At 42.9% G+C, this 26,917-nt stretch overlaps 1 protein-coding gene and 1 long non-coding RNA gene across 7 annotated transcripts in view; one reads left to right on the top strand and one right to left on the bottom strand.

Moving 5' to 3' along the window:
• The window catches only part of NLGN4X (neuroligin 4 X-linked), a 378,693-nt gene that overhangs the window by 285,847 nt on the left and 65,929 nt on the right, over nt 1–26,917 (top strand). The gene's annotated exons all lie outside the window — the stretch shown is intronic.
• LOC122435439 lies at nt 4,326–17,773 on the bottom strand. Its single transcript, XR_006267667.1, has 4 exons — nt 17,734–17,773; nt 13,289–13,367; nt 12,419–12,423; nt 4,326–4,365 (listed from the first exon to the last, which is right to left on the bottom strand). It is a non-coding gene; the product is annotated as an uncharacterized LOC122435439 (long non-coding RNA).

Here is a 26,917-nt window from a genome sequence, read left to right as displayed (position 1 = left end):
TTATCAGGGAAGCCCGTAACACAGGGAACTCTGCTGAATGTTGCATAAGTAACCTGTATGGGAAAGAAAAAAGAGGAGGTATAGGTATATGGATAGTGGATTCACTTTGCTCTATAATACAAGCTAATGCAACACTGCAAAGCAGCTATGCATGTTGCGTTAGTGGCTCAGTCATGTCTGACTCTTCGCAACTCCATGGACTATATAGTCCGCTAGGCTCTTCTGTCCATGTGATTCTGCAGGCAAGAATACTGGAATGTGTAGCCATGTCCTCCCCAGGGGATCTTCCCAACCCAGAGATCGAACCCAGGTCTCTGACATTGCAGGCAGAATCTTTACTGTTTCAGCCACTAGGAATTTCATAAAGCAACTCCAATAAAGTTTTTTTAATGTAACATCATAAAAGTAGAGGGTATGCTTATTGGAAATGTCATTACTAACTCAGGGTAGATACTTACGAGAAGATGCTCTTGCTGGGAAATCCGGGGGTAATCCTCGATGCTGCTTTTTCTGTTTACGGGAAATTTCATTAGCCCTGCCTTCTTCCCTTTGCAAAGAGACCTTCCCAAAAGGGACATTTCAGCTTGTGGGTTCGGTAACAAGGGAGGGATTTTGCAGCTCGGAGGCCCTTGTTGCTTCCCTTAGAGTCTTGTCCTAATATAAAGAACGAGAAACACATCTTCCGAAGATGCACAGTCGAACAAGCAACCTAGATGTCTGCGGACAGAGGAGTGGAGAAAGAAAGTGTGGTCCATTTATACAATGGAATATTACATAGCCATTAAAAAGGAACGAAACTGGGCTATTTGCAGTGATGTGGATGATGAACCTATAATTTCTCATTGTTTGAAGTCAGAAAGAGAAAAACAAATACCATATATTATCATCTGGAAAAACGGTACAGATGAACCTATTTGCAGGCCAGGAATAGAGATGCAGAAGTCAAGAATGGACTTGTGGAACACAGGATGGGAAGGAATGGGTGAGATGAGCTGAGAGAGTAGCCTTGACAAATACACACACCAGCGTGTGTAAAACAGGTAGGTAGTAGGAAGCTGTTGTACAGAACTGGAAGCTGAGCTCGGCGTTCTGTGAAGACCTAGAGGGATGAGGTGGGTGAAGAGAGGGAACCTCAAGAGGGAGGGAATATATGTATCCATCTGGCTGACTCATGTCATTCTACAGCTGGTTTAAACACAGCTTTGTGAAGCAATTATCCAATTAAAAACACAGTTTTTAAAATGATATGCAAAATATGAAGATTCAGCTAAGCAATAGAAATATCAAGCGTTTTCTTTTGACTTTCAGAAATCTTACGGTTTGTAAAGCAAGGTATATGCTAGTCTTTTTGAATAATTGTGTCATGTGAATTCTACCCAAGATGGCTAATGTTTCTTGACTATTGCATATGCACATTTTATTAAATTATAAGAAGTCCACTTTGTTCAATAACCTTGCCATATGTCAAAGGATCTAGATAGAAGGGTGGGATTCTCCCCAAACAAACACACACCTTTTGTGCTTTGGCGAAGTTGAGTTGGCACCCACACAGCTTAATCATTTCAACTCTTGATAAACAGTTCAGTCACTCAGTCAGGTCTGACTCTTTACGACCCCATAGACTGCAGCAAGCCAGGCTTCCCGGAGTTTACTCAAACACGTCCATCAAGTCGGTGATGCCATCCAACCATCTCATCCTCTGTCGTCCCCTTCTCATCCCGCCTTCAATCTTTCCCAGCATCAGGGTCTTTTCTAGTAAATCAGTTCTTCACTTCACACCAGGTGGCCAAAGGATTGGAGTTTCAGCTTCAGCATCAGTCCTTCCAGTGAGTATTCAGGACTGATTTCCTTTAGGATGGGCTGGTTTGGTCTCCTTGCTGTCCAAGGGACTCTCAAGAGCCTTCTCCAACACCACAGTTCAAAAGCATCAATTTTTCAGTGCTCAGCTTTCTTTATAGTCCAACTCTCACATCCATATATGATTACTGGAAAAACTATAGCTTTGTCTGTATGGACATTTGTCGGTAAAGTAATGTCTATTCTTTTTAATATGCTGTCTAGGTCATAGCTTTTCTTCCAAGGAGCAACCGTGTTTTAATTTCATGGTTGCAGTCACCATCTGCAGTGATCCTGCATAAGAATTTTCAGTTTATCCTGATGTCAATCAGTATGATTTTGGGAAGGGAAAATTCATGGGTTCATTGTCTCTTTATATTTTCTCTTTCGTCCATTCCTGCTTTACCTGAGTCTCATTGGTGTTATGTTGCCTTTCATCATGAGCTAAAGTTGGAGACCTAACTTGTCTTTCTTCTTATGTACCATTTCTTAAGCTTGCTCCTTGCATTGCATCACAGATGTGCTTCAGAAAGGCAAATCTGAACGACTTTTCAGCTAAGCACACCATGTGTTTTGTTTTTATTTCTGAAGTGTTCATTGTGCCCGTGGCTAAAAATCCAATATAGCTAAAGGCATACAGGGAAACAGAGACTCACCCAGCAGATAACCTGTGCTCAGATTGCACTAGAGAGAATCAGGTGACTTTTTTTTTGGTTTCCATGCATATGAGAACAGTGTTTATAGATCCCTGCAGTCTGCTAAATGTGCAATAGCATAATGTCTGAAAACAACCTGGAGACCTTACTTTTAAAAGATTTTATTGCTAAGAAATGCCATCCCCTGAGCCTTCAACGAGTTACAGTAGTAACATCACAGATCACTGATCACAAATAAAATCACAGTGACAGTGTTTGAAATATCGCAAGAGTATTATTTGTGGAATCTAAAAAGTAAAAGAAAGTAGACAGTGTAACAGCAAAGAAGCCGACTCACAGCTCTAGGGAACAAGCTAGTGCTTAACAAGGGGAGGACAGAGAGGGAGGAGCAAGACATCGATTACAGAGAGGGGACTAAGAGATACAAACTGCTCTGTATAAAATAAATAAGACACAAGGATATGTTGTATAATACAGGGACTATGGCGATATTTTATAATAACTGTTAAGGCTTCCCTGGTTTGCTCAGATGGTAAAGAATCTGCCTGCAATACAGGAGACCCAGGTTCCGTCCTTGGCTGGGGAAGATCCCCTGGAGGAGGGCATGGAAACCCATCCCAGCACCTTGCCTGGAGAATCCCTTGGACAGAGGGGTCTGGCGGGCTACAGTCCGTGGGGTCACAAAGTGTCAGACACAGCTGAGCAACTAATACACACACACATAATAACTATTAGTGGAAATGCAGTATAATTTTTTAAAATTATGAATCACTCTTTTGTACACTTGAAACTTACATTATACATCAAGCATACCTGAATAATTTTTTTTTTAATCTAATATTGCCTTCAAATTTAGTTTGGCTTAAAGTTGATAAGGATAGAATAAGCAAAGAAATTAGAAAGTTGTTTTCCTCCAGATCATGTAAAGATTGTGTACAGAACACTTCTGGTGAATTACATAGTTTTGTGAAATAAATTTCTTTTCCTTATAGAAAAGATAACATTGAAAAAGGTTGAAATATTGCAAGAATTACCAGTATGTGACACCAGGATAGGAAATGAGCCAATGCTCTTGGAACAATGGTAGCACTGACTCAATCAATGCGAGCTTGCCCCAAACCTGCCACTTGCCTTTTTTTTTTTAATGCGTTATATTCAAAGCACAATAAAGTAAAGAGCAGTAAAAGGAGTTATTCCTGTATTTGTGCTTCTGTGCGTACACGCTAAGTCGCTTCAGTCCTGTCTGACTCTTTGTGACCTTGTGGACTGTAGCCCGCCAGCCTCCTCTGTCCCTGGGATCACTAGGCAAGAATCCTGGAGTGGGTTGCCATGCCCTCCTCCAGGGGATCTTCCCGACCCAGGAATCAAACCCACGTATCTTATGTCTACCTGCATTGGCAGGCAGGTTCTTTACCTCTAGTGCCACCTGGGCATCCCTTCCTGTATCTGGGGCTTCCCCAGTGGCTCAGCTAGTAACAAATCTACCTGCCGTGCAGGAGATAGAAGAGATGCAGGTTCAGTCCCTGGGTTGGGAAGCTCCCCTGCAGAAGGAAATGGCCACCCACTCCCACATTCTTGCCTGGAGAATTCCATGGACAGAGAAGCCTCACTGGCTACAGTCCATGGGGTCGCAAAGAGTCGGACACGGCTGAGTGTCTTAACATGCACACAGCTTCTTTAGTAACTATTAATGTTACATTCATTGTAATACTTTGCAAAGGTTTTTTTTTTTTTTTTTTTTTTAAATGTTTAGTAAAGGATTGCTGTTTAGATACCTGGTCAGTTCATTTCAGTTGCTAAGTCGTGTCCGACTCTTTGCCACCCCATTCACTGCAGCACGCCAAGCTTCCCTGTCCATCACCAACTCCTGGAGCTTGGTCAAACTCATGTCCATCCAGTCAGTGACGCCATCCAACCATCTCATCCTCTGTCATCTGCTTCTCCTGGTAGGTTCCTAGTAGGAACCTGGTAGGTTCAGGTTTTTTGACTTTTAGACAGAAATCTTGTGCATAAGAAGGATAACACTAAAGAATCAGTGTTTCAAAATACCATCTTTGATGAGTACATGAAACTACAGAAGGAATTTGGGAAGTCACAGAGTAACAAGATTTGGGAGAATTATCTCCTTTTGTTAAGTGCATTTGATAAATGGGGTTCCAGGTTATTCACTCCTTATTTGGTATTTTTCATTTGTGTCTCAAGTGTGAAGGGTTTGCAATGAATCCCATCAAGGGGGTGAGGCAATATGGACACACACTCACACATACACCAGTCTGGATCTGGGATGTTAAGTTTCATATGACTTCTGTGCGTGAAACATCTTTATCCTTCCTTATATACGTGTGTGCTCAGTCGTGTCCGACTCTCTGAGACCCTCTGGACTGTAGCCCCCCAGGTTCCTCTCTCCATGGGATTCTCCAGGCAAGAAATACTGGAGTGGGTTGCCATTTCCTCCTCCAGGGGATCTTCCCAATTCAGGTATCGATTCTTTCCCTCTTGCAGCACCATTATCCTTCATTAGATAGTGTCTATTGACACAATATCCTGGTACATTGCCAATCACCTAAAAGATGGCTCACATTCACTTCAGAGCAAAAATCAATTCATTGCCTTTAAGGATGTGCTTGCGTCTGGCCCAAAGATGAACACGAACATAAAAGAAAAACTGAATGGTGTCCTCTTGAGCTAATGTCCTGCTTCACCTTCCACCCCGCTCCCCCCACCAACCCCAGAGAAGAACAGTCTCTGCTTCCAGCCCCATGTTATGATTCAATTACTAGTTTCACCCTCTCTGACCCAGGACCCAAGATCCTGAGAAAAGACAGCGGGGAGTCTGCATTGAATTCCCAATTCTGCCTAAGACGTTTTCCCCAAAGCCCATTATTTCTGTTATTGTGCAAGTCACGCCCAGATGATACAGGCTGTTGAGAGGAAATTGATGAAAGAAGTGTCTCATCCTCTCCAGGAAGGGAGGGTGTCATTGAAGGAGCTGCGGCTGATAAGACTCAAGTGTTGACATCACTCCCTTCGCCTTTGCCGAGATGAACATCTATCTTCCGAAAGCCTTTCCGGGAAGGGAAAAATTACAGCCCATTCAGCTCGGATCCCTCGTGGCTTGACCCTTCTCTCAGGAACCCTTTCAAAGTCACAGAGGACTCGATGATTCAGGCCCGTGACTGCGAGTTTCCTGCAGCTGAAGACAGTCACTGCCGATGGCGGCAAACACAACCTCAAGGCATTTGTGAAGACTTCGCAGACTGTTAAAGTCAGGAGAAAAGCGTAAGACATTTCCACTGGGTATGGGCTTCCCCAGTAGCACAGTGGGAAAGGATTGGCCTGCAGTTCAGGAGACGCAACAGAGGCGGGTTCGATTCCTGGATCGGGCAGATTCCCCTGGAGAAGGGATTTGCAACCCACTCCAGGATTCTTGCCTGGAAAATCCCCATGGACAGAGCAGCCTGGCGGGGCTACAGTCCCTGGGGTCTCAGATTCGGACACAACTGAGCGGTTAGCCCTGTGGCTGATTCTTGTTGTATAGCTGAAACCAACAGAACATTGTAAAGCAATTATCCGGGAACAGACCTGTGCTATTGTTTCCATCTGCCCTGAACACTGGTAGGACTTCAGCAGCTAGCTTTCCAAGGGTGGAACCGAGCTTGGAGGACGCCTACGTTTAGAGAACTGCCCCAGGGCTGGTCGCGTGGATGGTGCCTTGAGAAAGCTGCTCTTCTCCAGCCCTGGAATTACTCGTCGTAAATAGATTGTTATTACTCTGCTGAGAAGCTCTATTCTGGCGACGGCTGTAGTTGAAATGCGTGTTGTATTGTCTTCCTTGCTCAGTCGTGTCTGACTCTTTGTGACCCCCTGGATTGTAGCCCACCAGGCTCCTTTGTCCATGGAATTTTCCAGGCAAGAACACTGGGGTGGGTTGCCATCTCCTCCTCCCGGGGATCTTCCCGACCCAGAGATCAGATCCGAGTCTCCTGCATTGGCAGATGGATTCTTTACCACTGAGCTACTAGAGAAGCCCATATTCATTCGAAATATCTATCCTTGATTTCAGGGGACTTGACAAGGGGCAAAGTGGTGAGTGAGTCCCGTTACCTAGAACTTGGCCTATTGGAGTTCCCATAATTATTTTGATTGATCAAAGTTAGATTTCGTATAATTATTTTATTTCTAATAATTATTACATATTTCTAGCAGCTATCAATTACTTTCTTATAACTGAGCTCTCCAGCCGTGGGATGGGCCTCACGAGGTCACAGTGATACCCTTATCGCCGAAGGTATCTAAACAGCAGCTGGACAAAGAGTGACCAGGAGGGGGAAAAGTGGATTCTCATTTTTGGAGGATTTGAATTGCACTAAGGTTGTGGTTCTTGGCCGTGAAAGATGCTTTAAGTCCAGCCTCTGAAGACCCAGACCTCTTCAGCCGCTTACCCGTCATCACGGTTCTCATTATCTCCTGTTCTACTGTTTGAAATATGAGTTCAGGTGCTGCCCTGCCTTCTAACGGGGAAAAGTTTTCCTTGATTGCTTAGGGTTTTAAGATGAAATTGATGAAGACCCAAGGACTTCCCTTGTGGTCTGGTGGTTAAGGCTCTGTGCTTCCAGAGCAGGGGCACAGGTTTGATCCCTGAAAAAGTGAAGTCGCTCAGTGGTGTCTGACTGTTTGCGACCCCCTGGAGTGTAGCCCACCAGGCTCCTCCGACCATGGGATTTTCCAGGCAAGAGTACCAGAGTGGGTTGCCATTTGCATCTCCATCAGGGAACTAAAGGGGCTTCCTTGGGTGGCTCAGATGATAAAGAATCTGCCTGCCGTGTGAGATGCCCAGTGTTGAATCCCTGGGTGCAGAAGATCCTCTGGTGAAGGAGATGGCAACCCACTCCAGTATTCTTGCCTGGAGAATCCCATGGACAGAGGAGCCTGGTGGACTATAGTCCCCAGGGTCACAGAGTCAGACAAGACCCCCACATGCTGCAGGGTGTGGCCAAAAAAAAAAAAAGAAACAGATGGTAGAAGGAAAAAGACATAATAGATTTATTTAGTTTACGTTTTAGGTGACCTGGTAGCCTTCTTAAGGAAAGGAAGGCCCAGAGACGTGGGGACCTGGTATTTCACAGCTGGTTTGATGACGAGTGGACAGTCGTGGGGGGATATGGTAGGTTAAGGGGTGTACAGTGAATGAGGTCAGCTTGAGGAGATCACCAAGGCCCACCAGGGTCTTTTCATGTTGCCTCGTCTTAGAGATGTCAAAGCTTCTTTTTCTTGGGTACAAAGAGGGCACCTCTTCCTTGAGGGTCTTGCTCCTGCTGCTGCTAAGTCACTTCAATCGTGTCCGACTCTGCGACCCCATAGACGGCAGCCCACCAGGCTCCCCCATCCCTGGGATTCTCGAGGCAAGAACACTGGAGTGGGTTGCCATTTCCTTCTCCAGTGCATGAAAGTGAAGTCGCTCAGTCGTGTCCGACTCCTAGGGACCCCATGGAATGCAGCCCGCCAGGCCCCTCCGCCCATGCGATTCTCCAGGCAAGAGTGCTGGAGTGGGTTGCCATTGCCTTCTCCTCTTGAGGGGTCTTAGGACCTGTTTTAGGGGAGATGGGTGGGGTGTCCAGGGGCCCTTCCTGCTTCTACGCTTTCCTCAAACTCCTTCAGCTTAAAATATTCTCTGCAGGGGTGCAGTGTTTTCGCGGATCATGTCCTAAAGCCTATCGCAATCAAACCGTATACATGCCGATCCAGTTGGTACAAACAAGACAAAAAATAATTAAATAGCAGGATGTGGACAGAAATTGCAAACCCACAAAGCCGTGCTGAAAGTTTGCAACACCAATAGAGGAAGCGAGGAGAAAGATCAGCTTCCCACCAAGTTCATTTTCGGTCGGCTCCGAGGTAGAGAACCCGCCTGCCAGTGCAAGAGATGTGGGTTTGATCCCTGGGTCGGGATTTCCTTGGCAAGGGAAATGGCAACCAACTCCAGTATTCTTGCCTGGGAAATCCCACGGATAGCGGAGCCTGGTGGGCTAGAGTCCATGGGGGTGGCAAAAGAATAAGGGCAGAACTTAGCGGTTGAAAAATGACAATGTCTATTTGCACTGTCAATTACCATTCCCATCTCTTTCAGAGAAGAATGAAACATTTAGAAGGGTACAGTGCTCTTGAGAGTCGGAATAAAAATTCCTCACGTGGGATTTTCCACTTTCCTTTCAGTGTGATTCATTGATGCCTCCTTTGGGGGGGCAGGGAATATATATATATATATATATATATTGATCAGCCACTTTGGTTGTGGCTTCTTCCCTGAAAGATTCAGGTCACAGTCAGTGGGGAGGCTTGTCCATAAATGGATTTTCTTTCTTTCTTTCTTTCTTTTTCTGAAGGTAAGCAGCGAACTGAATGCTCCTTGATGTCCAACCCAGATTGGAAATCGGGTTTCAAAGCTGTCAGTGTCAGAACTGCTGGGAGTTAAGTGGATAAAGAGGAGGCAGTGAACGGGGCCGGGGTGGGGGGTGGGGGGAATGATGCTGTGTGATGGATACAGGCTTGACTCTTTAGCTAAGCGTACCTCATTTAGTCCCCAGGGACGAGCAGGAGGTAGGTGAAGTCCTGACTGATCATCCAGGGCTAACAGGTATGAAGCTCAGGGTGCCCCTTTTCCCAGGTGTCCAATATGTGGTTTTCTCTGTCTCTGAGGTTGGCAGGAGAGTCAGTCACCTGGATGCCTCCTGTCCAGGGCGTGTCGCTCACACACAGCCCTGTAGACGCAGAGAAAAGTAACCTTTGCTTAGAACTGCTTGCCCAGCTCGCAAGATTTAAGTTGCTTAGCGAGGCCCGGCGACAAAGAAGCTTCCAGCCCACAAGGCAAGCGGAAGCACAGTGACTCATGGGAATTTTTTTTTTTTTTTCAAATTTCCTTGAGTTGTTTTTTTTTTTTTTTTCTTGCAGCTTTCAGCCTCTGCATTTTGATCGGGGCACTGTTGTGTGCCACTTGCTGAAACACACACAGGAAAATCCAGACAGGGGCAGGGACATAGAGGGAAAAGGAAGCATCTTCTATCCTTTGATATCCTTGTATCCTTCAGGCTTCCCTTATGGAAGTGTGAGAGTGCTTCAGTGTTTCTTTTAATTTAGTTAATTAACTAAATTTTAATTTATTTCTTTTAATTAGTTAATTAATTTAATGTATTCTTTTAATTTTAATTAATTTATTTAAAATTTTATTTGTTATTTTCTTTTAACTTTATTGCTTTTCATTTATTTCTTTCAAATAATTTTTACTTTTATTTAATATATTTATTTATTATTATTTTAAATCTGTCATTTATTGTAATTTATTAATTCATTAATTATATTTTATATAAAATTATTTATATATTTTATAATTTATTAATTATTAATAAATTATTAAATTTATTATTTACTTATTTACACCACTATGAAGCATGCTAGTACTTTTATTTTTATTTTTATTTATTTATTTATTTTTGTTTACACGATGTTTTCCTAGCTTTTCCTAGTGGCCGTTGCAGGGTCCTGCTGGGTCGTTGACATACGCGAGCCTCTCTTTGCAGCGACGTCCCTTGTTGCCCAGAGCTCAAGCTCTGGAGTGTGGCCTCAGTCATTGTGGCCCACGGGCTTGGTTGCCCCCGAGGCGTGTGCGATCTTGGAGGATCAGGGATCGAAACCCGAACTCCTGCATTGGCAGGCAGATTCTTAACCCCTGAGCCAGCAGACAAGTCCCTGTGAGTCCTTTTAGACAGTAGATTCTTTAAAAGCTGAAGTGGGCAAGGGAAGATGTTTTTAAACGTTCTGTGGACCACCAGCGGTTGGGTTAATATTTTTACAGTGAATCCTCCATACCTTTTGCTTTAGAAATCGGTATTTGAGTCTGCATCAAGACTCTAGACAGGAATGCGTGAACAACCCTAAAGGCATCAGGCGTACCCTTCACCCGTGATATCTAATCTTTCTCCATCGTGACGGAGTGACCTCATTCTGTCGGCCAGAGTCCCCTGGAACTTTTGTTCCTACGACAGACTGGATTTCTCCCTGGTTTGTTAGGCAGCTCTAGTGCCTTCACAGACATCAGCCTGTCGCATTTAGGGCTGTGATGAAGAATGTACGGTGACACCGTGGCTCATGGAAATGGGAAAAGTGGAACGGATCCTACAGACTTCTCTTCCAGTTTCAGGAGGTTTCATGATGTGGCGATGCTTACCCTCCCAAGTATTAAGTCCTCAGGATTCACAACGGTCTCTTCATTCCCAGTTTGTGTCATGGCTGACTCCTAACTTCCCAAATGAGCTTCATTCCCTTTTGTGCAGTTCTGTGCAAACTGGTTGGCATTTTACTAAATATTGGATATTCTTCGTTAGCCACGGAACCTATCTTAAAGGGTTCATTTCAAATTCAGATTCTGTATACAGTTGTCAGGCTTTTATCTCCTTGGATGTCCCGGAATGTCTGAATCTTTGTGACCCCATGGTCTGTAGCCCACCGGGCTCCTCTGTCCATGAAATTCTCTAAGCAACAGTACCAGAGTGGGTAGCCATTTGCTTTTCCAGGAGATCATCTTGACTCAAGGATCAAACCCATATCTGCTGCATTGCAGTCATATTCTTTACCACTAGAGAAGCCCATAAGAGTTCCTTGGGCTCCAAGGAGATCAAGCCATTCAATCTTGAACAAAATCAACCCTGAATATTCATTGGAAGGACTGATACTTAAGCTCCATCCTTTGGCCACCTGATGTGATGAGCCGACTCATTGGAAAAAACTCTGATGCTGGAAAGTTTCAAGACAGGAGGAGAAGGGGGCGACAGAGGATGAGATGCTTGGATGGCATCACCGACTCATTGGACATGCATTTGAGCACACTCCTGGACATGGTGAAGGACAGGGAAGCCTGGCATGCCGCAGTCCATGGGGTCGCAAAGATTCAGACAGGACTGAGTGACTGAACAGCAACAAATATACTTTTTATTAATAGTAATGAAGCAGTGTGATGAGATACGGTGAAATCACCCCTTTTCAGAGTCTTAGAGTCCTTGCTTGATGTTCCACTTTCGCTCTATACATAACAGTTATGAATTATCCTGCAAATCTCTCCATGAATCTTCAGGACCTGTGTGGTATAGGAACAGATCAGCTTTGTAAAGACACCACCAGGGATGCCACGAAAAGTGAAGCCGCATCCATGGAAAGTAAAATGATTGATTCACTAAGTGTCTGTTAATATTTAAGTTAAGTTGACATATGACTCAGCATGTAACACACAAATCTGCTCCTTTAGTTCCCAGCTATCTGTAGTATTTTGTGATAGAATATTAAAAGAGCAACAAAACTATTAATGTGTACCAGGCTTCCCAGGTGGCATTAGTGGTAAAGAATCTGCCTGATGATGCCAGCGATGCATCAGACATGGGTTTGATCTGTAGGTTGGGAAGCTCCCCTGGAGGAGGGAATGGCAACCCACTCCAGGATTCTTGCCTGGAGAATCCCATGGACAGAGGAGCCTGGTGGGCTACAGTCCATGGGGTCACAAGGAGTCAGACATGACCGAGTGACTCAGCTCTCAGAGCATAAAAGTACTTACCACAATTTAACCTTTTGAGAATTCCAATGAGCAGATGTTGCTAGATGCTGCTTTTTATTTTTTAAACCACTATCAAGAAAGCTGCAAACTCGTACCTTTGCAGTTTCTCTGGAGAGGTTGATCAGTTGTCAGTAACATTTGTGAGGATCTCAGAGTGAGTCTTGTCCTTCGGCAGTCTCTGACACGTTTTCCCCCCAGGGCTCCTTGAAGCCAATAAGGCATTAAATTTTATTAACCGAAAAGGATGTGAAATCTGCTCTAGTGATACTGGTACTTAAAGCCTCTTCTTGGATTTTTTTTTTATGGGGTTTGGGCAACACACACAGACTCTTCCTGCCATTCAAGCTGAGCGACACTGTGAGATGCCTAAACCATCAAATACACGTTTGTATAGCGAGGGTCGTCGGTTCATGTAGTTGTAGGACATTTGAAATGGGGTTTCCTCCCAAAAGGATTGTAATTGGTCAGCAGCTTACCTTGTCATATGTCCAATTTTATCAGTTACGTACAATAAGGGAGACCCGGATTCGATCGCCCTGGGTGGGAAAGATCCCCTGGAGACGGGCATGGAGACCCACTCCAGTATTTTTGCCTAGGAAAATTCCATGGACAGAGGAGCCTGGTGGGCTAGAGCCCCTGGGGTCCCAAAGAGATGGACTCTGCTGAACACCTAACACGTTCACTTTTTTCAGTGCAAGAGAAAAGAGAAGGGGTGTGCCCAACAAACTAGATGTCCTAATGCCTATCTCCTATGGGCCGGATTTCAGCACCTGGGCCAGCGGACAGCTCCAAATATTGCCTCTAGCTATCATCCTGGTGGTCTATCCCTGTGGTGTTCAGTGTGAAGCTGTTGAAGACCACAGCTCGGGCAGGCACCACCCAGCAATGCAGCTGAAATAACGCCAGCGGGGTTGAGGGCTGGATGAGAGTGAGCAATGCCTCACTCAGTATCCTTCTTTCAGACAATGAGAGCATTGTGAGGTTTCCCAGAGGAACTGAGCTCCAGTTGGCTGCATTGGAATCACACTCACCCCTACACCTTTAACAATTTCTGCCTCATCCAAACAGCATGCATTGCGCGCTTGTGGTTGTGGCGCTTTTCAGATCAGTTCAGTTGCTCAGTCGTGCCCAACTCTGTGTGACCCCATGGATTGCCCATCCCAGGCCTCCCTGCCCATCACCATCTCCTGGAGTTTACCCAAACTCATGTCCATCATGTCAGTGATGCCATCCAACCATCTCATCCTCTGTCGTCCCCTTCTCCTCCTGCCCTCAATCTTTCCCAGTATCAGGGTCTTTTCCAATGAGTCAGCTCTTCGCATCAGGTGGCCAAAGCATTGGGGTTTCAGCTTCAGCATCAGTCCTTCCAATGAATATTCAAGACTGATTTTCTTTAGGATGCACTGGTTGGATCTCCTTGCAGTCCAAGGGACTCTCCAGAGTCTTCTCTAACACCACAGTTCAAAAACATCAATTCTCTGGAGTGGGTTGTAATTCCCTTCTCCAGGTGATCCCCTGCATTTGGAAGCAGACTCTTAACCATCAGGGAAGTCCTGCCATCTTAGATTTTGGTCGAAAAGACCCAGGTCTAAAATGAAAACTGACTTGTGGTCCTTGACTGAGACCCTCGTGTAATAAAACAGAAAGTATTAGGGGGAGGACAGATGGACAAATATACCATGTTGGTCCCCAGTGTCTGACTCTGCAGTGTCATGGACTGTAGCCTGCCAGGCTTCTCTGTCCATGGGATTATCCAGGCAAGAATACTGGATTGTATTTGGAAGCAGACTCTTAATCACTGGACTACTAGGGACTTCCCACCATCTTACATTTTCGTCGAAAAGACCCAGGTCTGAAATGAAAAGCAATCGGCGAGACTGCATTGTTCTTTGAAGAAAGTAATTTGCCAATTCAACCTTGCCTTTTTTTTCTTCCTTCTGTCACTCTTTCGGATGCAGCCCATTCTTATTTTAGTTGCAATCCTTTTAGAGTACCTAGGACTAGAATAAATTATACCGTTCTCTGCGTCCACTGTAATGACTCATTTTAGTAACTTTCCATTATATTTTAATGATTTGTGTTGGACAAGTCCATCACCCAAATGTGCTGCGAGCCCTCTAAATCAAGCATTCCTCCAGGGAAGGGATTTCCTCTCATTAATTTTTGCACGGTAGGCAGGTTATTCAGAACTGAGCACATCGCCCGTTTCCACCAGCCTACATGATATTTCCTGCACTCTCTATTAAAGGCACTTATTTGTATTGGTCTTAAGATAAAATGCAATCTTATTTTTGTTCTTAAATTCTACTTTTCTTACATTTTTAAAAGATATTTACTAGAGAGCCAAGGAGATTTTACAAAGAAGATATGGAAATCCACAAACTCTTTAACTTTATTAAAAGTATGTTGTTGTTTTTTCTACAACTTGAACTGTGCTATGCTCAGTCTACTGGTCATGTCCAACTCTTTTGCAACCCCATGGACTATAGCCCACCAGGCTCCTCTGTCTATTGAATTCTCCAGGCAAGAGTACAGGCCTGGGTTTCCATTGCCTTTTTCAGGGGATCGTCCCTACCTGGAAGTCAAACTTGCGTCTCTTGTTTCTGCTGCCTTTTGCATGTGATTCTTTACCAGTTGGTCACCTGGGAAGTCTTTTAGTTTAACGGTATTCCCCTTTATTCAGACAATCAGTGTATGTAATGATATTCCATGTTCTTACAACGTGTTGGCCAAAAGTGCGGCTTTGGATTCTCCAGAAGTGTCATCTCAGACTCTTTTATTTCTTATTTATTGGTAGTTCTGAGTGTGCTGGGGCTTTGGTTCTGCACACTGGTTTTTTCTAGTTGTGGCGAGCAGGGGCTACTCTCTAGTTGAGATGCCCAGGCTTCTTATTGTGGTGGCTTCTCTTGACGCTGCCCACGAGCTGTAGAAAATGGACTGAGTACTTTTGGTATGCTGACTTAGTTGAGCTAGGCATGTGGAATCTTCCCAGACCAGAAATCAAACCTGTGCCCTCTGCATTGGCAAGCAGATTGTTAACCCCTGGGCCACCGGGCAAGTCCATCTCATCTCTGACTTTATGTGATCTTGAGAAATTTATCCTGTATTCAGAACTTGGTCGCTTGAGTCTTCAAAAATGAGTGTGGAGAAGAAAATGGTTTCTCTGATTTTCTAGGTTCCTGACTGGGGCCAGTGTAACTTAAGAGAGATTAATAAGAGAAAATCAACCTGAAGGTTTTGAACATACGTGCCTCTTATGCACATGAGAGATACACTTAGAGTAACCCTGCAAGAAATGGCTTAGATTTAAGGCTTAAATAGCATCTTCAATGTAGTACATATAGCCAGTGAAATAGTACTCAGGCATAAAAAGAATGAAACAATGCCTTTTATAGCAACATGACTAGACCTAGAGATGGTCACATTGAGTGAAGTGAGTCAGAGAAAGACAAAGACGTGATATCATTTATTTGTGGAACCTAAAAATACGATACAAATGAACTTATTTGCAAAACCGAAACAGACTCACATAAATAGAAAACAGCAAAAGAGAAAAAGAGTTACCAAAAGAGAAAAGGATGGGGAGATCAGAGTTTAGAATTAATGCATACACACCACTATATATAAAAGTTATAAACCACAAGGTCCCACTGTATAGCACCAGGAACTATATTCAATATCTTGTAATAATCTATAATGAAAATAATTGAAAAAGAATGCATATATACACACAGAGACCCACGTCATATATATGTGCCTGAATCACTTTGCTCTATACTTGAAAGTAACATTGTAAATAAATTTGCAAGTAAATTTACAATGTAATAACATTGTAAATCAACTGAATTTCAATAAAAATCAATGTATATATATATATATATATACACACACACATATATATATATATATACCTGAATCACTTTGCTGTATACTTGAAACTAACACAACATTGTTAATTAACTACATTTCGATAAAAATTAAAGAAAAAAAAAGATCTTCAGAAATAGCAGAAGTCAGCGGAGGCCAGTTTCTGGGGGCTGACCAGGAAAAATAAGGCTAACAAATGTTAAGGTCATTCAACAGACTAACATGCATTCCTTGTTGCTTCTTGTGGAAGAAGCAAGAGTTTCTTTTGGTATAAATTCATCCGTGCATATTCCTGCTAACAGAGAGGGAGACACCCTGACAAATGGAGGGTTTCTGTATAAATATCACTGCCACTTAGCAAAGACTAACTTCTGCTCTGTGTTCAGAGCCTCAGGGTCTCCTGCTTCTGTGCAAAATCAGCTCGAAACAATCCACAGGCTCAGAGCACATTTTGGGGCTCATCTATTCTGCCGCTTCTCAGCTGCAGTGACCCTGGTCCTACCTAGCTTATCCACCTAGCTTACCTTGGCATGATCCATCAGTTTGCATGTCTTTGAGTAAAGAATTCTTGTAGTCCACCACTCGGGGTTAATTGTCATCCATTTGAGTCTCCGTTTCCTCTTTCTTTTAAAGCATGCATCCTTTTTTAAAAAATTAATTTTGGTTGGTGTCTAGTTGCTTTACAATATTGTGTCATTTTCTGTCGTATAGCAAAGTGAATCAGATAAATGTCTACATATATCCTGTCTTTTTTGGATTTCTTTCCCATTTAGGTCTCCACGGAGCATTAAGGAGAGTTCTGTTTGCTGTAGAGCATGTTCTCATTAGTTATAACAGATATGCATGTATTAATCCCAATCTTCCGATTCATCCCACCACCAACCCATTCCAGCTTGGTTACCATATGTTTGTTCTATATGCCTCTGTCTTTGTTTCTCCTTTGCAAATAGGAACATCTATCCCATTTTTCCAGATTCCACTTACACACGTTAATATATGATACCTGTTTTTCTGCTTTTACTTACTTCACTCTGTATTACAGACTCTGGGTCCATCCACAGCTCTACAGATTATCCAGTTTCATTCTTTTTAATGGCTGAGTAATATTCCACTGTGTGTATGTAGACACACACACATATATATATACACTACATCTTCTTCATCCATTCATCTCTACATGGATATTTAGGTTGCTTCCACATAATGGCTATTGTAAATACTGCTGCTATGAACATTACAGCGCATGTATCTTTTTGAATTATAATTTTCTCTGGGTATATATGCCCAGGAGTAGGATTGCTCGGTCATATGGTAGTTCTGTTTTTAGTTTTTTTCTTTTTCTTTTTAAAGGATCCTGCATACTCTTCTCTATGGTGGCTGTACCAAATTTACATCCCCAGCAACAGCGTAGGAGGGTTCCCTTTTCCCCCCACCCTCTGTAGCACTTATTCTTTGTAGATCTTTTTGACGATGGCCATTCTAACAGGTGTGAAGTGATGCCTGGTTGTAGTTTTGATTTGCGTTTCTCTAATCATTATTAGCTTAGCGATGCTAAGCATCTTTACATGTGTTTGTTGGCCATCTGGAAACATACATTGATTTGTTGTTGTTATTCCGTCACTAAGTTGCGTCTGACTCTGCAATCCCATGGACTGCAGCACAGCAGGATGTGAACTTCACCATCTCCCCGAGTTTGCTCAAAGTCATGTCTAATGTGTCCATGATGCCAGCCAAGCGCCTCATATTCTGTCGTCCCCTTCTCCTCTTGCCCTCAACCTTTCCCAGCATCAGGGTCTTTTCCAATGAGTCAGCCCTTCGCATCAAGTGTATTGGAGCTTCAGCTTCAGCATCAGTCCTTTGAATGAGGATTCAGGTTTGATTTCCTTTAGGATTGACTGATTTCATCTCTTTGTAGTCCAAGGGACTCTCAAGAGTCTTCTCCAGCAACAAAATTCAAAGGCATCAATTCTTTGGCTCTCAGCCCTTTTATGGTCCAACTCTCACCTCTGTACATGACCTGATGGAAAAACCATAGCCTTAACTATATGGACCTTTTGGGGCAAAGTGATGTCTCTGCATTGTAATATGCTGTCTAGGTTTATCATTGCTTTTCACGTATAAACAGTTGATGTCAGGTAGTGTGGATTATTTCATTGGCTGATTTGGAGGAGCAGCCAAAAATGGGATCTCTGTCCATCTCCTTTTTTGGACTACACCTGCTAAAAACTCAAGATGAGCTTTCAGTTCGTATTTACGTGGACATGGAGACAAGGAATCTTGATGTAGAGTATAATTGGAAGAAGGATTTTTGAGATTCCTCTTTGTTTGGCTTCTCCCACGCCTTGAAGAGGTGACACCCACCTCTTTGAGTATCTACAGTTGAGATAAGCCGGTTCTTAAACACCACCTTGCAGTGGTTCTTCATCCTGTTTCACGTCGTAAGACATTAACACGGTAAATCCTCCTGAAGATGATCGCCGAGGTTCACACACACAAAAACGTAGAAACATGGTTAAAGGTTGCAATGACTCATGCTTCTCAGTATCCATGGCAAAGAACTTCTATCCCAGCCTTAATAGGATTTCAAATTGACATTGACATTTTAGTAAATCAGAATTAGCTTTTTTTCTGTTTCAACTCCCATGTCTTATGTAAATGGCTGTGCTGACTTTTATGGAATTGAATATTCCAGAAAATGTCATGGAACCTAATATAAAACAAGTTAACATTCTCATTTTTAGAGCTTAAAGGGGTAGGGTGTTAAAATATAGATGTTGACAACTAGGGAGCCTGCACTAGGCTTTCTCTGTGTGTGAATTTCAAAGCCAGGAATTTAGCAGGTATGAAAGCACATCCATCCCCATTGAGAACAGAGTTGAAATTCTGAAGGAATTATTATAATTTACTTCACTGAGAATGCTTTAAAAGTCAAAGACTCTGTTAATGGACAATAGGTCTCTACTGAGAGCTTCAAAATATTTCCATTGCAATTACTGCTTTACAATCGTACAAGGCTACCAAAATAACTGTTAGATTCTGAAAGCCAGCCTCTTGTTACAAAAATCGTTATTGGAAAATTTAACTCATTTTTACACAAAGGAAATTGTCCACTGTTACTGTACATTTTTATACAATAACAATCTCCCTCCTAAAGTCTAAAGGTTATTACTAGTATGAAAAATTTGAGTATTTTCAAAAGGAAATAGTTTTGAGATGATTTTCGAAGTTATGGAAAACACCCCAAAACAGTATAAATTCGCCAAATTTGATAGAACATTTATGTGCATTATAAGCTAATTATTGGACCATATGACAAGGCTCAGATGACTTCTTGGCTAGAGAGGATAAGAATTTATATATAGCAATAAATATGTACTTACTTTTCAAAAACATACCCTACTGATTCTTAGAGTTACCCCTTGGTTATTTCATCACTTTATAAAATCTTTTTATAAAGTTTTTACAAGGCAGTCAGTTAACATGCTTAGTGTGTGCTGAGTAGCTCAGTCGTATCTGACTCTTTGTGACCCCATGGACTGTGGCCCACCAGGCTCCTCTGTCCATGGAATTCTCTAGGCAAGAATACTGGAGTGGGTTGCCATTTCCTTTCTCCAGGGGATCTCCCCAACTTTGGGATGGAACTCAGTTTTCTTGCATTGCAGATAGCTTCTTTACTGTCTTAGCCACCAGGGAAGTCCTAAACCCCTAGAATTTGTCATCGTGGGGTTTTTTAATCTGACAGTTTTCCTTTTTCCGACCTTGCCTTGTGCCTTTTAGTTTCTAGGATGTGAAATTGGAGGTATTTGTTACTGCTGAAAGGAAAATTGAGCTAATTTAAAAAAAAAAAAAGAAGAGGGACTTCCCTGGTGGTCCAGTAATTAAAATTTCACCTTCCAGTGCAGGGGGTGTGGATTTAATCCCTAGTTGCCTCTTGGCCGCCCCCTCCCCCCAAAAAAAGTCATAAAACATAAGCAGTATTGTAACATGTTCAGTACGGTAAAAATAGTCCACATTAGAAAAACTTAACACACACACACAAACACACAAAATAGGCAATTTAATATTCTGTATATACCAAACTGTTTTCAGGAGAATGTTGGAATGTTGTTGCTATTCATCAGCTAAGTTGTATCTGACTGTTTTGCTACCCCAAGGACTGTAGCCTGACATACTCCTCTGTCCATGGGATTGTCCCGACAAGAATAGGGATGTGGGTTGTCCTTTTCTCCTCTGGGGATGTTTCCAACCCAGGGATAGAACCCAAGTCTAATGCATTGCAGGTGCGTTCTTTACCACTGAGGGGCTACCAGGGAAACCCCTTTAAAGGAGGATGTGCTAAGTTGTTGCAGTTGTGTCTGACTTTTTGTGACCCTATGGACTGTAGTTACTTTGATGGCATGTCCTCACTCTAGGAGTGATCTGCTAACCCTCCATCAGAAAATTCACAGGCTAGTCCTTCAGCTGATCTGCTTGTATGCAGTATGTCATAAATGCATTATATTTGTGAATGGACTTGTTAGTTACTTGGGGATAAATGTAAGGTTGGATTCTCTTTGGGGAGATTAAAGATATTCAGGATAGATGGGTTGACTGAAATATTTAGAGGCCATCTGCCCAGTTGCATGATCAAGTGAAGGTGATCATGCACTTGATGGGTTTGTACAAATCTCGACCTGTGTGTGCCTTTGACGTTGCCCCACGCCCATGGCTTGCAGGTCCTCCAGCCATGTTCAAACCCACCAACTAAGGAAAATTCCTCATACATGCATGAGTTTATGTCTGGACTTGCTCTCCTAGTCCACTGATATATATCCCTGCTTTTGTGCCAGTACCATACTGTTTGATGACTCTAGCTTTGTAGTATAGTCTGAAGTCACGAAAGTTGATTTCTCCAGCTCCTTTTTTCTTAAGATTGCTTTGCACCTCCGAGGTCCTTTGTGTTTCCATACATATTGTAAAAATTTTTGTTTTAGTTCTGTGAAAAATGCCATTGGTAATTTGATCTGCATTGAATCTGTAGATTGCTTTAGTCAGTATAGTCATTTTCAGAATATTTATTCTTCCAGTGCTAGAAGATGGTATATCTCTCTATCTGTTCGTATCACCTTTGTTTTCTTTCATCAACGTCTTATGGTTTTGTACATATAGTCTTTTGTCTCCTTAGGTAGGTTTATTCCTAGGTGTTTTATTCTTTCTGTTGCAACAGTAAATGGGATTAGTTGCTTAATTTTGTTTTCTGATCTTTCATTGTTACCGTATAGGTATGCAAGGGATTTCCATGTATTGATTTTGTATCCTGCTACTTTACTAAATTCCTTGATTAGCTCTAGTAGGTTTCCGATGGGATCCTTGGGGTTTTCTATTTATACCATCATGTTGTCTGCAAACAGTGAGAGGTTTACTTCCTTTGTTTCCAATTTGGATTTCTCTTACCTCTTTTTCTTCTCTGATTTCATGGCTAGGACTTCCACATTTCATACTTTAATCTTAAAGGGCCACCCTTTGGGCTGTCCTTGGAGACTTGGGGGTTAGGGGGGCTTCATGACACAGTTGTGCCTACTGAAAGTTCATAGGGCACCAATTGTTCTGTGTGCCTGCTGTGGGCGTGTACTAAATGGCCATCTATATGACTGATGTGCGTTCAGTAATTACAGGAGTGGAACAATAAGTTTCCACCAGCTCCTTCATTTCCCGGTGTTCCTGTTACCCAAATGAATGTATGCATTTGCATAAACAAATCCACTTAGGGAGCTTTGCATCGCTGACTTTACGGTCTGACCCGAGGCCACCCCCGGGGATAAACAGAATGAAACTCGGCCAGATTACATAAAATTGCACAGTACTGTATCTCTTGGCTTTCCACAACCTCATTTCTGTATAGGGAAATGGTGCATGCCTTTGCTGCAGGCAGATGTTAAATAAATCATGATGGAATGAGATGAGTAATAGAATTATGTGGAGAGATCGTTTAGGGAACAGATAAGACCGTGGCATTGAATGTGAGCCAAAACGGTACAAATACTCATGTTCCATTACAAATTTAGGAGGCTTAATTATTTTGGAAAGCCATGTTTTAGGTTGTGCTAATGAGGTGTCAAGCATTCAAGGTAACCTGCCAAAGCCATAGAGTCCATGGTGTTAGCATCATTCCTTAGACCCCAGGTAGCAAAAAAATAGCCATTTAACCACTTAATGCCATTTAAGCAGGAGGATGTGAAGAAGCACTGCTATTCATTCTGTAGGTCAAGCCATTCTGCATTGTTTTCCCAAATCTCTACAGCCTCTATTTAATGTTAGAACGAAACTTATGTTGAAGCTGAAACTCCAATATTTTGGCCACCTGATGTGAAGAGCTGACTCATTTGAAAAGACCCTGATGCTGGGAAAGATTGAGGGTGGGAGGAGAAGGGGATGACAGAGGATGAGATGGTTGGATGGCATCACCAACTCAATGGACATGAGTTTGAGTAAACTCCGGGAGTTGGTGATGGACAGGGAGGCCTGAAGTGCTGCAATCCATGGCGTCACAAAGAGTAGGACATGACTGAGCGACTGAACTGAACTGAACTGAGAACAAAAGAACTGTGGGTGGATGGATAGGTGGATCAATGGGTGGGTGGGTGGACAGGTAGGTGAATAGGGTGATGGGTGTATGGCTGGACTGATGGATGGGTGGATGAGAGAGTGGTTGGGAGGATGGATGAAAGGATGAGTGAGTTAATGGGTGAATGGGCTGATGGATCCATAGAGGAAAGGATGGGCGGGTGAATAGATGGATGCATTGAGTGGATGGGTGGTTGGGTGGATGAACTGATGGGCAGATCAATGAGTGAGTTGGTGGATGAATGGATGGATGGATGAAAAGATGAGTAGATGGACGGTTGGATGGGTGGATGGGTGGATGGATAGGTGGAGGAGTAAGTTAGTGGGTAGATGGATAAATGTATGAAAAGTTCAATGGATGGATGAATGAGTGAGTGAAAGAGTGGGTGGGTAGGTGGATGGATGGATGCATGGTTGGTTGGGTAGATGGATGGATGGATGGATGGTTGGATGGATAGATGGATGGTTGCATGGATGGATGGTTGGATCAATGGTTGGATAGAGGGATGGTTGGATGGTTGGCTGGCTGGCTGGATGGATGGATGGATGATGGATGGATGGATAGATGGATGAGTGAGTTAGTGTGTGGATGGATGGATGAAAAGATGAGTGGGTGGGTGGGTGGGTGAATGGATAGATGAACAGATGGGTTAGTGAATGGGCAGATGGATGGATGGATAGATGGATGTATGAATGGATGGATGGACTGATTGGTGGATGGATGGATGGATGGATGGTTGGATGGTTGGATGGATCGGTGGATGGTTGGATGGGTGGGTGGATGGGTGGATGGATAGATGGATGGCTGGATGGATGGATGGTTGGATGGTTGGAGGGATGGGTGGATGGATAGATGGATGGTTGGATGGTTGGTTGGATGGATGGATGGATGGATGATGGATGGATGGATAGATGGATGAGTGAGTTAGTATGTGGATGGATGGATGAAAAGATGAGTGGGTGGGTGGGTGGGTGAATGGATAGATGAACAGATGGGTTAGTGAATGGGCAGATGGATGGATGGATAGATAGACAGGCAAGCAATAGCACTGATTTTAGGGAAGATAGTACCTATTTAAGCTCACTTTGGCCACCCGATGTGAAGAACTGCCTCATTTGAAAAAATCCCAATGCTGGGAAAGGCTGAAGGTGGGAGGAGAAGAGGATGAGATGGTTGGATGGCAACAATGACTTGATGGACATGAGTTTGAGTAAACTCCAGGAACTGGTGATGGACAGGGAGGCCTGGCGTGCTGCAGTGCATGGGGTCACAAAGAGTCAGACACGACTGGGCAACCGAACTGAAACTCACTGTATGGCATTGAATAGTTTACCTTTGTTCTGAAGTCTTTAAAAGTTCTGGAATTATCGTCACTCTTCTTAAATGTGTATATCCTCTTCCTATAGAAACACTAAACATTTCCGCTCACTTATCTGTGCTCTATACTATCAGTACACCCTGCATTTGAGGGGGTTCCTCTGCAGTTACCATTTGACTGCATTTCACATGTCTGCCCGATGTCATATACAAGACTGGCTTGATGGAAGCCATCTCTTGTGGGAGAGAAGACAAAAAGTTATATTAAAATATTATATTAGTAATGTTTAAAATTATGCCACGTTGTTATCTTATGATAAGAATGTATAAAATTGTATATAAAATTATACATAAGAATGTATTAAATCAGTGGTAATAAAAACCAGGAAAAGATTATTCTCACTTAAAGAAAAAAAGGAAGAACCAACGTTTTATTTTCTGCCAACAAGAGGGAAAAATAAGTCCTAAATGTGTTTGGGAAGGTGAAATTCTAAGAAATGAAGCTCATTTTGTGTTTAAGAAAAAATGAAAACACTTCGCACAGTGGAATCAGCACTGTTTGGTCACTGTTGTTAACATGGATTGCTTTTTGAGTGTCAATTGTAATTTATCCACATTTCTCTTTGTCATTAGCTCTCCTGATGATTTCAGACCTCTGGTTAAATTTACAGAGTCCTGAAATCTTTGCAAGATGGGCGATTTTACTTCCCCAGTACCTTGCTCTATTTGTTCCACTCACAGGACCTGGAAATTGGTCAGAGCTCACCAAAGTTGCTTGGGTGTATACATGTGAGGATAAAGGGATAAAGGGAAGGGTGTGTGGAATTAAGGATGGTTGAATGGATATTTCACATTATGACTTAATTTCTTCCCAAATAAATAAATGTTGAATAGGAGGGCTTGGATCCTGATCCTGTCAATGGAAAGGTGATGTCTTCGTGTCCTTTATGTTAAAGTTAATAAGGAGTGAAGCCTACTTGTGTGGGAAAAAATACCTCATCAGTCTTGAACCTGGGTTTTCCTCTTCCTTGTTAATTTCCCTGCAGTTATGATGCTAAAAATGACCACTGGAAGCAACTCTTGAAATTGAGGATCCACTCTCAACATAGAGAGTCATTAGTTCAATTCAGTCGCTCAGTCCTGTCTGACTCTTTGCGACCCCATGGACTGCAGCATGCCAGGCCTCCCTGTCCATCACCAACCCCCAGAGCTTGCTCAAACTCATGTCCATTGAGTTGGTGATGCCATCCAACCGTCTCACCCTCTGTCGTCCCCTTCTCCTCCCAGGTTCAATCTTTCCTAGTAACAGGGTCTTTTCCAATGAGTTGGTTCTTCGCATCAGGTGGCCAAAGGATTGGCGTTTCAGCTTCAGCATCATCCTTCCCGTGAACACCCAGGACTGATTCCCTTTAGGATGGATGGGTTGGATCTCCTTGCAGTCCAAGAGACTCTCAAGAGTCTTCCTCAACACCGCAGTTCAAAAGCATCCATTCTTTGGTCCTCAGCTTTCTTTATAGTCCAACTCTCACAACCATACATGACTACTGGAAAAACCATAGCTTTGGCTGGAGGGAGTCATTAAGCCCAGGTTAATATTTTACTTACGGGCACTTTGAAAGTCAGCTGGTTATAGAGTGTGTTGGGTTTTTATCAGTAACAGGCCTTGGTTAATAAAGCCAAGATGTTTGTGGAGGTATGCGAAAATAGTCATGAGGTGTCCCTTCACCCCTCAGTCGTAGAAGCAATCGATTTCTGTGTGTTTTCTCCATCTGTGTCTCTAAAATTGCGTTAGGAAAATTCAATATTTTTCAAGTACCCAATCGAATTCATCAACACTCATCAGTTTTGAGAGCATCTGTGACTTATGTTCCTGCATTTTAATATCTCTGTCAGTGTTTCTGTCTTTTTCTCTGTGGCCATCTATCCCCTCTTGCTTTTCAATGTGTGTTCTTAGTCTTAAATAGCTCCTTTTTGCTTTCCTTTAATAAATACCACACTACTTCAGATTTTTCATGATGGTCTTACTAACAACTGCAGGTGTTTTGCAAGTAAATGTCTTAACACGCATTTCTGAAAAAACAATACTTCCGAAAGTTTTTTAAAAAAATTCTAATTGAATATGTTTCTGTCATTATCTGGCCATTTTGTATTACATTATTATTTCAGAACCCTTTTAGACTCTAGCACTGGGAAGTGGTTTCTATTGGACTGGACCGCTTAAGGAGACCCTTGTACCCTCTGACATATTAAGCTCGAGTCTCATTTTTTTCTTTCTTATGTGCATAGAAATTACCATTGTGTTCTACTGATTCAGCAAATACTCTATTTCTTAAATAATATACCTCCTTCTGGAATTAGATATGCTTATTTTAATTAATTTATTTATTTTGATTGGAGGCTAATTACTTTACAATATTGTAGTGGTTTTTGCCACACACTGACATGAATCAGCCACGGGTGTACATGTGTTCCCCACCCTGAACCCCCCTCCCACCTCCCTCCCCATCCCGTCCCTCTGGGTTGTCCCAGTGTACCGGGTGTTGAATCCCCTGTTTCATGCATTGAACTTGGACTGGTCGTCTATTTCACATATGGTAATATACACGTTTCAGTGCTATTCTCTCAAATCTTCCCACCCTCGCCTTTTCCCACAGAATCCAAGAGTCTGTTCTCTATATCTGTGGAATTAGATCTGTTTAAAATGAAACTGAGGCTTTATATATTCATGTGTACAAGATTGGGGTTTGAGACTCTCGTTGGTGACAGATTCATTGATTTTTCCTTAGCTGACATGCCAGCCTACAGTGGCTACAGTCAGTGAACTGATAATTTATCAGTTACTGATTAATAAGTCAAAGTCTCTCTTTTGGTGCCAAGTGGTTCCCCAATCTGGTTACATTGGAAGGACTGATGCTGAAGCTGAAGCTCCAATCCCTTGGCCACCTGATGCGAAGAACTGACTCACTGGAAAAGACCCTGATGCTGGGAAAGATGGAGGACAGGAGGAGACGGGGACAACAGAGGATGAGAGGGTTGGAT

Source organism: Cervus canadensis, chromosome X (genome assembly GCF_019320065.1).
Source record: "Cervus canadensis isolate Bull #8, Minnesota chromosome X, ASM1932006v1, whole genome shotgun sequence".
NCBI classification, from domain to species: Eukaryota; Metazoa; Chordata; class Mammalia; order Artiodactyla; family Cervidae; genus Cervus; species Cervus canadensis.
This window is presented reverse-complemented; position numbering and strand designations above follow the sequence as displayed.